The 10,309-nt window shown below is 41.4% G+C and overlaps 1 protein-coding gene across 1 annotated transcript in view; it reads right to left on the minus strand.

Annotated features, from left to right (window-relative positions):
• Positions 1-10,309, minus strand: part of WDR7 (WD repeat domain 7) — a 348,971-nt gene that overhangs the window by 284,709 nt on the left and 53,953 nt on the right. The gene's annotated exons all lie outside the window — the stretch shown is intronic.

A 10,309-nucleotide genomic window follows, 5' to 3' on the forward strand; every position in this document is an offset into this window, starting at 1 on the left:
AAAGGTATAAACCGTCCACTATCTTCATATATATATACTCTGGTCTCAATATTTCAACCCTTTTGGTGAGTGAATTCGTCTTAAAAAGTCTTAATTACTTTGTTGCAAAAACTCATTCAAACTTTCCCAGTGACCTGAAGTTCCTCTTGATGTTAAATCTGTTGCAAGGGGGAGACCTGTGTGGGACCAATGGGGATAGTGTAACGGTCGACCATACTCAAATTTAGCTGTCTCTTACCCCTCCATTTCTCGAGTCCAGGGAGCTCTGTTTGTTCCACATTCTCATCAGCAATTGGTTCGTCTGTAACTTTTCCAGATCCCAGGGTTTTCTCTAATACCTCAATGAGGTTAGTCCATTTGTTGTCTCCTTTTACCTTGGGACCGAGGGATTTCCTTTAGGTGAACACTATTTACGGTAGAAGGTGCAGAAGGTGCAGACGAAGCTCCGATGGGCGGAGCGAAACGCGTCCACCCTTGAGTGTGTGTTTCACATGCTGTGTCACCCACACGAACGGCAGCTCCCTCACGGACCATAAAAATGACCTTGTTTCCTGAACCAAGATGATTGGAATTCAAACGTCTGGAAATCACTAAACACATTGTACTGAAGTACCGGGGAAAAAAACTCTGAGATATCGGAACAACCAGAGAACAACCAGCTACCGTAAATAGTGTTCACCTAAAGGAAATCCCTCGGTCCCAAGGAAAAAGGAGACAACAAATGGATTAACCTCATTGGAGGTATTAGAGAAAACCCTGGGATCTGGAAAAGTTACAGACGAACCAATTGCTGGTGAGAATGTGGAACAAACAGAGCTCCCTGGACTCGAGAAATGGAGGGGTAAGAGACAGCTAACTGTGAGTATGGTCGACCGTTACACTATCCCCATTGGTCCCACACAGGTCTCCCCCTTACAACAGATTTAACATCAAGAGGAACTTCATGTCACTGGGAAAGTTTGAATGACTTTTTGCAACAAAGTAATTAAGACTTTTTAAGACGAATTCACTCACCAAAAGGGTTGAAATATTGAGACCAGAGTATATATATATGAAGATAGTGGACGGTTTATACCTTTAATCATATGGATTACAGAGACTTCCTCTCCCTCAATTATAGATAAACAGGATAAACAGTCCCTAGTTCATTGTACTCTCTACGCATCAGATGCCAGGAACAGGTCAAACCTATACCTCAAAGTAAAGTCACAGCTCAGTTTTCCCCTTTCCTTTTTTCCCCTCCCCTCCCCCTCCCCCTTCTTTTTGCTGAATTTTCTACATTTTCAAAGAGGAAAAAGTACCGAGAGGGTCTAAAAGCTATATTGGGAGAATTCCCTCTGTAAAAAGTTTTGAAAATAATAACTGCCGCAATCTGTGTGAGTGCATAGTATGTATGGAAGTATGCATGTATGAATGTTATGGACAACGTTGTTTTTTTATATGTAGATTTTGCTATAGAAATGGAATTACGGGTGCGATAAATATGAGATTTTGTAACAAATAAAGTTTATATTTTTACAAGAAAAAGGTCTCGGTCTGTTTAGTAACCATCTCTCAACAGTGTCCTCTCCTTTGAGAACACTGTTACCATTTTTTTGTGTTCACACCAGGGCACAGTATTGCTGTAAGAAAGGCAGACATGTTACACTTTTCATCACTGATATATCGCCCATCTAAAAATTGGAGCGTATTTAAAAGATCAGTGCATCAAAAAAGCATTTTATATCGCCATCATATTCGCTCTTCTCCAGCACTCACTGTAATCATTTCAGGTCTACAAGTTAGTTTGAAACTTCAATAAATTTCCTTTCAGAAAGCTCACCGGGTTTGGAATCCTCTGAGACTAAGACTTCAGATCGAATACACTATGGATAATTATAGCACTTCCACATACTATTTTACTATATATAGACAGACTGAAGGAGACTGCAGAATATTTAAAGTTGTAAAGAGAATGATGAAAAGCCATGCAAGTGTCCTGCTTGCTAGCATAACGATATGGATCGCTCCCAGCTCTCGAACGGCAGTGAAGGAGAAGTGGACGCAGCTTGGCAGCCGGGAGCGTGCACGCTGGACAGACTCGTCCGGACACGAGGAGTCTGAGCTGGATCAGAGACAGGCACCAGCGCTGGAGGGACTGTGCCCCCCCCCACCCACCTCTGGTTAGCACCTGGTACCAGCTCTGTATAGGAGTAATCTAATACACGTTTTACAACATATACACATACATATATGCTTTAATTGGAATGGTTATGTAGTATTATTCTGTGCTTTTTTTAAATATATATTATGATATGATGACTCGACATTTACCACTAGGTTTCAGCAATGATTCCGCAGCAAACTGAAACATCAAAGTTGATATTTTGCAGAAAATCTCTGGGTATACACACACTAATTAAATTAGGAATCGCTAAAATGACAAACAAATCATGATTCATAATCAATCACAACTACAGTCAAAATAGGATTTCATCAAGAAGCCCATTCATCCCCATGCTAATCAGGCTTGCAGTGCCCCCTGCTGCTTTCGCAAGGCATACAAATGACGGATTTAATTGGTATGCCGCCAGTGCAACATTGAGAAATGATACTGCGGAGTGTGTGAATGTCAGTGAGCACATTACATCAAATGGAGAATGTACAGGGAGCTACACAAAGGCTTTGCTGTATCCAAATTCTTCCCAATGCTATACTGACTTCCCAGACCTAGAGAGGGCTCAGTATCCCCCATTTTACTATCAACTCCTTTCCCTGCAATGGGAGAGCAGCTAATACGCAGCCTGGCCCTGGCATCATGCCTGTACCTCTCGCTGGCTGACTGACCGTATAGATTACAAACACAGACATCGGTGGCAGAGATGTGGAAACAAAGTGGTTGAAAATCCTAAAAGTCCCAGGTGGTGGTTATAAGGCTTGCCATACCAACACCCCCACAGATTACAATGACAAAAAACACAGGGAACACCAATCCAATATAAAGGGGACTTTAACTGTTTGCAAAAAGCCTTCAGTAAAATGATGTGTTTTGATTAAACTCATTAAAAGTTACATATTAAAATGGCACAATAGTTGAACCTCCCAAAACAGGTTTGATACATATTACATGAATGTCCATATTTATCACACTTGGATAGCATCAAAGGTCTCCATTGTAAACACTTAGTAGTCCTGTAATGGTCAAGAGGCCTCAACGCTTTTTGCTTCGACCACTTCAGGAGTAGGGAGGGTCCCCAATATTAATAACAGCAGCGATGTCAATATATACATGAAAAAATAATAATTAGAACTGTAAAAATTGCATGCTCACGTGATTTGGCACAGTCAAAACCCCAAATCGGAGATTCCCATACACCCCACCTTCCTACCTCTCATGGCTGCTTTAATTAGTATAGAGCAGGGGTAGCAAACCTCTGGCCCTCCAGCTGTGATGAAACTACAAATCCCATGATGCATCTCTCTTCGGGAGTCATGTCTGTGGCTGGGAGAATTTTCCAATGCCTCATGGGATTTGTAGTTCCAGCACAGCTGGAGGGCCGGAGGTTTGCTACCCCTGGTATAGAGGATCCTCCCTCCTCCTGAAGCAGTGATCACAGCAAAACACATTGAGGCCTACTGACCAATACAGGGCCACTAAGTGTGTACAATGGAGGCATCTCCACTGCAGAATGAACCACCAAGCCACTGGGGTTGCCCAAGAGAGTTACAACAGAGTTACAATAAACCAATGATATTATTGCTTCATCTCTGGTTCATTCAAGGCAGATCAAATGGGATATCTGTAAAAAAATAAGTCAAGGCAACTGGACTTGCTGTATTTTTCTTGAAGATGTTTCACTGGCCATCCAACCAGCTTTCTCAATTCAGAATGACTTGTACAAAAACTCTTATTCCCAAGTCAAGTACAAGTCGTTCTGAATTGAGAAAGCTGGTTGGATGACCATTGAAACATCTTCCAGATAAATACAGGAAGTCCAGTTGCCTTGACTTATTTTTTTTACAGATATATCATGACCTGGATGAAGGAGAACCTTCACAGACACATCAATGGGATGACCTAATTCAGTTAAAGCAACCTTGCAAGTTAAAGAAAATCCTCCCCCCCAAAAATAAATAAATACATTTAACCCCTTAGTATCCCTTACTAAATGATCTGAAACTACAATTCCTACAATATCATTACGTCCCTTTGCTAGGTTTTACTCTTTATCAGTATTATTGCTTGATAACATCACTGCTGAATGAGATATCATAGCAAAGATTACCATCACAACTTTGTTCAAAATAATATGCAAAATTTCATTTCAAAAATGATTAACCAAAGCACTACATTAAAACCAATAAAACTTTCCTCCAGCTTAGTACTTATACATTCCTATCAAAACAGGATTCCTCATAAATGTACTTCAAACAACGATATCGTCTCCAGCCGGCATTGTTTTCTCCAACTGATGCACCAAATAAATTGTTTTCACAAATTGACTTTTTTGTCTCCATAAATCAAGCGCAATCATACGTCCATTGTGGAGGATCCCTTTAGTGTAAGTGATATCCACGTACATGGTCGGTACTGTGCTAAAAGGAAGGTTTAAGTGGTTTTAATGCAATGTGTTTGGTGCTTTGGTAACATTTATATGAATTAAAAACATTTGTGCAGATTACTTAGAAAAAAGTTGTGATTGTTATCTTTGTTATGATATCTCATTCAGGAGGGATATCTTAAAGAAATAATATCCTTTAGTTAACACTAATTGGTTCTAATTGACCCCTTCCTCCCCTTCTCTACTCAGCTATTATTTTGCAGATTTTTTTTTACTTTTATTTTTCACCGTTTATAGTAACATTTTAATTTATTACTTTTTATATATTTTAAGTGACATTTAGGGCCTGTTCACACCATCCAATGCATTGACAGCACAGTTTCGTCCCATTAACGAACAAACAAAGGCTCCCTACGTTCTGGGGCAGGAGGGTGCACGGTGGTGCCATTAATTTCAATGGCACGCCCCTCACCTGCACCAGAACGCATGGTACTGCAATGCCATGCATTCCAGTGCATTGCGATCACAATAAATAGTGTGTGCACTAGCTATTGAAATGAGTGGCACCTCCATGCCCCCTCCGCCCAGAACACAGGGAACATTTGTTTAAGCAATCCAGTGCGTTCATGACACACAACCGTGCCATGAACACATTGGATGGTGTGAACACGTCCTTAAAAATACAAAAAAAAATGTTTTTTGTTTTTTTTTAAAAAGCAACTTTTTATAAATTTGTAAATAAACTTTGCTAAATTTTGGGGCTGATTTATAACAGCGCATTACTGCCACTAGATGGAAATGAGAGGCATTTGAAATGTGTAAAAGAAAAAAAACAATTTTAGGATACTTGCCCTTTTAAAACGAACACTGGGCAAATAATTTAAGAGCTTTTTTTCTGTTTAGTTACTCCTTTTGTCCACAGATTGCACCGTAAATAAAATATTTTTTTAAGACGATATTGCTAAGAGATATTGTTTGTACTGGGGAAAAAACCCCACTAACATTATCACAGAATCATTAGGCTCAAATATATTTATTTATGTTTATTTTTTTTAATTCAGGGAAATAAGCAATAGAATAGGGTTAGCAGGTGGAGCTCCATGCTTTTTTTCATTGTTCTCTCTACCACTAGCAGTCTGTTTACCAAGATCAATAGATTAAAAGGTGAATATTACACACATAAATGGAGCAATGCCTGCTGGCTCATCTCCTTCCCCAGATGGCTCAATACAAAGTTTCAATGACAGACAGCGGTCTGAAAGGCAGCGTCTGCTGTGCTGTCTCTTTAGTAAACCCATAGTGCTCTCAAAATTATTTGTCATATATTAAATGTATATTTGAAAAACAAATATTTTCTATGCATAGTTAAAAAAAAAAAAAAACACAACAGATATAAACAGTCTAAAAGGAGATCTAAATGTATCAGCATACTATTAGCTAATCAGAACAAGCATTGTGAAAATCAATAAAAAGGCTTTATTATGTTCCAAAATACTTTCACTGCCTCTGAGCAGCAGCTTCTGGAACGTCTAGTATCAAATTTCCGGCCAGCTTCCTCCGTTCAGGGGTGGGAGAGGGTGTGGCGGCGCATTAAAGTCAATGGCACCGCAGCCACGACCCCCCCACAGTGCGATCGCCCACACCGGAGTGTGTGGCACATCCGGTCCGGTCCAGTGAGATAAGCAAAAATGCTGTAAGCACTATTTTTGCAGATCGCACTGGACTGGAAAGCAGACATTGATGTGCCAAGCAATCTGGTTCAGGCGATCGCACTGGAGGCAGGGGGCTAGGCTGCGGTGCCACTGACTTCAATGCACCGCCACATCCCTGAATGCAGGAAGCCGGAAGGAATGCAATACAGTGCCTTCCAGCGGCTGACCGCTCTGGAATGTGCTGTTTATGGTGTGAACCAGCCCTTAATGTGCTTCCAGGTCATCTCCCACAATGCCTTGCACCACACATCAAATGCAGCTGGGCTCCAGGAGAGGCTGGCAAAGTGGAGAAGTGTGCAGGGTTGTGGGCAGGGCCTTTTAGGAGGAAAGGTGGAGCTGTGAGGATGTAGCGAAAAAAAACAGTGTACTAGTTTCTGTGCACAGTGCTTCTGCATGTGTGACTACAATGTGAAATTTTAGGCAGACTGAAATATTGACAAAGGCATACAGGGAATATATGTAAAGACGTTTCTAAGCACCTATTCAAAAGGTATTCATGGAAACTAGGACATAGACATTTTAAAGATGTTAAAATGGCACGCTGAATCAAATATTAATTTTTTTCTTTTCTGACTTTAGTGGAGCTTTAAAATGTAAACATGAAAAATAAAATTTACCAGAAACCATCAAAAATTTCCTTTAAAAGGTGAGATCAAATGATGAGACCAAAGCCAATCATCTGACAGTCATGACCTCTGAAGTTGCTCGCTATCTCCCCCTAGGAGGGGGGACACAGCCTTATAATTGCAAGCATTGTTTTGAATTCTAAAACATGTCCTTTAATGGCCAATATTTTCCCTTCTTTTAGAAACGAGTCACTTACACTTGCCACAATATTTTTTAGCATACGCTTTAGGGTGCCAATGTCTAGGCTGCAGCCAACTCCACACAGAATGGCCATATCTGTTCCATTAGATCATTGCCAAGGATGGTCAATTCCGTTGTCATTTGGGCCACTTTTAGCTGAGGCCATTTAAATGTCCTCTGCTTCCCAGATGTGTAAACCCATCAACTTCATGTAACCCGCATTGGAAGGTTCCTCCATGGAGGATATCTGCTTTGGAGTGGTGGAACAATTTATTTATTTGTTGGAGATCTCACTGGGAGCTCGATGTCTGAGAACAGGAAATACATTTGAAGAGACTGAGGCTGCTGCATTTTAGCTGCAGGTAAAACCCTGGAAGTAAGGGCAGTTTGTGGGCACTGGCTGGTACTGTTCATCAATATTCCTAACACATGAGCTGTGGTTACCTCTAACCATGTTTGACTGTGTAGCTATTATTATTTTATTGATTGTAGGTCATCGAGTCAGACGCATGGACTTGGTATCTATAGAGCTTAGAGCACGGGTGGACAAATTAATATGGCATTCAGGAGCAAGTCTGTCCAATTTAGAAGCCAGAAAGAGTTTATTTTTAGCAGCCAGCTCCTGCAACAAGAACTATAGAAATCCTCAAAAATTGCAATTTTTAAAAGGAGCATTGGCTAGCTGGGATTTCTCCAGCCCTGGCAAAGAGCATAACCACCTGTGGAATTATGATCCACTGCTATGTATTTTTTTATATTTTACAAAACATGTTGGCCTGCAGGAAATGTGCTCCACTCCTAATTTTATGTTGTGGCCTCACAACGCACATAGCATTTTGGTGGACTGAGTGGTGTCAGCCCTGCCCAGATTTCTCTTGCCAAAACTACTTAGAGCCATCTTCACTCCCATCTCTACAACATAAAGGCTATTCATTCGGTAGTGCCAACATAAGAACTGCGAGGGCTCAAAATTTCTGGGACAAGCAACAGGTTTCTTTTGCACTTACCGAACATGTATAACACCCTTTCAAAAGGCATATTCAACAGACCAAAGGAGAGTAAATAAAAGAAGTTCATTGTTAGGGTTTACTTACACTTTAATGGCATGATTGAGTTGTATTGCTGGACAGACGTCAAAGGGGGTAGAAATGCTGTCTTTGATTAGGAGATAGGATCCTCACATTTGATAAGTAGACTGGATCCTCACCATATTTTCTATTGTTTATCTGGCCTATTATGCATGATTTTTAGATTGTCCATTTTGGGTGGGGAAGAAGTGGATGATTAAGCAAAACCAGTGTGAATGTGTCACATCAGTTATATTAATTAGGGATACTTTTCAGATACCAGTGCCGATACATGGCATTTTCAGGAGAACTACCAGGGTTGCAGAGGTTACAGCTGGGACCTGGCTCTGGCTCTCCACCACTGTCCCGAGATCATTAGTCTGTATTGTTTTAGAAAAAATGTCACATGACACTAAACAAACAATTTTCAGTACGCCTACTTGCAAAAATGGTATTGGTTTCCCTCCCTTTATTTATAAAAACAAAATCATACATTAAAACAGAGATGTACAAAAACCCAGGAGCTCTGTGTGCTCCTTACAAAATGACAGCTGCCTCCTAACTTTTGAATTTTTCTCTATTCTTGGAGTCCGAAAAGTATCTGTACTTGTACCGAGTACTGTACTTGGTACCGGTGCATCCCTAATGTCAATATTAGATTAGTAGCCACCGCTTTGAATTTTGCATTAGACCTAATACCAAGATGGGGGTGCCAGTGATGAGGCATAGGGCAGCAACCAAAAAAGGACCACTGTGAAAATGTGAACTGTTCCTGCTAAAAGGATTAGAAGTACTCAGGTATGGGTAATCTTCAAAGAAATGTGACACTCCCTTTCTCAGCAGCTGAACCACTAGAATTATTCACGCACCCCGAGAGCGCAGCTCCTAATCTCGTATGAGGAAAAAAAAAAAATCATGGCTCTGTATATTTCAAGATGTGGAGTAAGAAGTAAATCCACAAACCTCCTCACGGTCTCAGTCTATCAGAGAACACGGCAGGGGGCATTACTTAAATTTAATTTTTAATGAAGCAGTATCTAGGAACTCTGAAGTGCATCTCAGACCCCCTGAAGGCTCTTGATCAACCTTCAAAGCAGTGAAACACACAATACTGTGATAGAGAAAGCCATGAACATATTAAAAAGTGAAATTCTGGACTATCCTCTAAAATATTCATTCATAGAAAGTACTTTAATCAGGTTATCACACAGTAATGAGTAAAATAGGCAACTCATTACATGTCAGGTGGCCACAGAGTATTAGACCAATAAATGATCTTCAACATATTTGTGCCTACAGAGTAGGGAGGGTGGAATTTGTACCACCATTTTGTCATGGGAGAAAATAGCAGTAGGCAAGGATAATCTATCTTGGCCAGTTGATTCTTTCCTCAAGCAGGCTTGGCTAGAAGAATCTGTTAAGGGCTTACAGACATATAAATCCTTCAGTCTTACTGTACTGGCTAGATCAGGCAATGGTCTGTAGAGACTTTTTGAAGCTGACCTAGTTAAACCCTGCAGAGCGTTCCCCAAAAATTCAAAAACCTACACTTAACGTGACATTATCCTGCTGTAGGAACTCACCTTAAATGATGCCTCTTGATCAGATCATCATCTTCCTTCTACTTGTATTCAGCAATCCCTCCAATGCTGGTGGCGGTCTCTGATCCAACGCAGACTCCTCGGATCCCACAGGGTTTGTCCGCCGTGTACGCTCCAGGCTGCATGCATCAACTTCTACTGAGTCTCTCCTCTTCTCCCCGCTGATAATCTCCACTGGGCATGCACCTGCCCAGATCTTCATGCACGGCAGTTCAGGGAAGCTGGATGCTGCAGCCGGGAGCAGAGGTAAGTATTTACCTATTTGGTAACTTTTTATTTTTTAAAAGAGAACTATGGGGTAAGCGTTTTTTCCCCCATAGTTCTCTATAGGGTCACCGGAGGACATATACTAACCTCCTCCCGTGACTATTGCCCGCAATATACTAAGAGCGCTGCAGCCGGGACACATCCCGACATCACTGTCCAGATCCACCCAGCTGCGTGTGAGTGACAGCGGGCTCTGCCTATCTAGAAGCAGAGCCAGCTGTGCCAACCCCCTACCTGTCTGTCTGTTCCTCCACTCAGAGCTGGAGGATCGGAGAGGCGAGGGGGGGGGGGGGATCCCCGCGGGGGGCGGGGGC

The sequence above is a fragment of the Nanorana parkeri genome, unplaced genomic scaffold, assembly GCF_000935625.1.
Source record: "Nanorana parkeri isolate BGI_ZX_2015 unplaced genomic scaffold, ASM93562v1 scaffold61, whole genome shotgun sequence".
Classification (NCBI taxonomy): Eukaryota; Metazoa; Chordata; class Amphibia; order Anura; family Dicroglossidae; genus Nanorana; species Nanorana parkeri.